Source organism: Mizuhopecten yessoensis, unplaced genomic scaffold, assembly GCF_002113885.1.
Source record: "Mizuhopecten yessoensis strain PY_sf001 unplaced genomic scaffold, ASM211388v2 scaffold6913, whole genome shotgun sequence".
Classification (NCBI taxonomy): Eukaryota; Metazoa; Mollusca; class Bivalvia; order Pectinida; family Pectinidae; genus Mizuhopecten; species Mizuhopecten yessoensis.
Window position 1 is genome coordinate 224,856 of NW_018406787.1, and position 1,980 is coordinate 226,835.

The following is a 1,980-nucleotide window of genomic DNA, read 5'->3' on the forward strand; positions in this document are numbered from 1 at the left end:
ATCAGTTAGCTTTTGCTACTGGTAGGGTGTCAGGATTTTTCCAACTAGAATCTGCTTACTTTCATTACTTATGGGATGTCAGGATTTTTTCTAGATCAAACAAGGTATTTAAGGCTAATGATATGATGTCAGGCATTCTGTACATGAACTCAGTTAACTTAGGTAACCTACTAAGCTAGCTGTATTTGAAATCGAATTAAGTATTCAAATGTTTTATATATCCAGTTTTATAGTTTAAGTGTTTATACAATACTTATTCGAGGTGCTTATATACGGCTTTATCACAACCTATTTCGTACGTCGCCTCAAAGCGGTTCACAAATGGTTATAGGGCCTTTGTAAACAGCCAATATCTTAAACAACTCCCTAGGGTGCATACAGCCGGTGCGCGCTCGCAGGTAGCATTCAGAAATTCTAGCACAATTGGGAGAATTTTTAAACAAAAAATAAGAATTGGCAAATCTATTCATTGTTTGTTCAGTATGACTGTATGACTGACATGTATTACCAAATCATACACACATACTGATGTTAGTCGGCCATTGCTGATATGACAAATTTGTAGTTGTGTACATGTTTACGTCAGATGTACGATACACACATACCGTAGTACTGCTATCAATAGATACACAAAACCACTTCCTGGTTATGGTTATTGTACACAGAAGGTGCATATGTTAAACACGTAGCACATTACGTAACACACACCACCCCTGCCAAACTGTGAATGGCAGAGTTAAAGAAATTTGAAAAATGCGTTAGAGTTTGAAATGAGAGCTCGGATCGACAGGAAAACAAATATCGAGAAATGTACCATGAATCCTACAAACAAACCGGTTTTGAACCCATTTTTTATGAAGTCTTATTTGTCTCTTTACAACAGCACTATGCTTTTTGTGGAATTTTTGCTTTTAAAGGGAATTTGCAATATATTTAGACACCCACATTCAGGAAAGGAATTGTTAGGACAAATGAAAAGGTGGAGATGGAGGGCTTTTAATACGATGTAAACGAATGTGGCATTATAGGACAAACTCATCTTATGACATACGCTGTGGTTACTTATGCAAGTTATGAGGAAAGAACAAAAACTGATATGTAACTTACGAATAGGAAATACTAGTTTGTCACTACTGGGGACAGAATACTGGTACGTTACTACTAAGGGAAGATTACTGATACGTTACTACTAAGGAAGGAATACTGGTACGTTACTACTAAGGAAGGAATACTGGTACGTTACTACTACGGAAGGAATACTGGTATGTTACTAATAAGGAAGGAATACTGTTATGTTACTACTAAGGGAAGATTACTGATACGTTACTACTAAGGAAGGAATACTGTTATGTTACTACTAAGGAAGGTATACTGTTATGTTACTACTAAGGGAAGATTACTGATACGTTACTACTAAGGAAGGAATACTGGTACGTTACTACTAAGGAAGGAATACTGGTACGTTACTACTAAGGAAGGAATACGAGTATGTAATTTATAAAGAGATAATACTGGTATGTAACATTTGGGGTTGAAATACTGGTATGCTACTAAGGAAAGAATCCTGGTATGTTACTACAAAGGAAGGAATACTGGTACGTTACTACTAAGGAAGGAATACTGGTATGTTACTTCTAAGGAAGGAATACTGGTATGCTACTAAGGAAGGAATACTGGAACGTTACTACTAAGGGAGGAATACTGGTACGTTACTACTAAGGGAGGAATACTGGTGTGTTACTACTAAGGAAGGAATGCTGGTATGTTACTACTAAGGAAGGAATACTGGTATGTTACTACTAAGGAAGGAATACTGTTATGTTACTACTAAGGGAGGAATACTGGTGTGTTACTACTAAGGAAGGAATGCTGGTATGTTACTACTAAGGAAGGAATACTGGTATGTTACTACTAAGGAAGGAATACTGTTATGTTACTACTAAGGGAGGAATACTGGTTTGTTACTACTAAGGAAGGAAT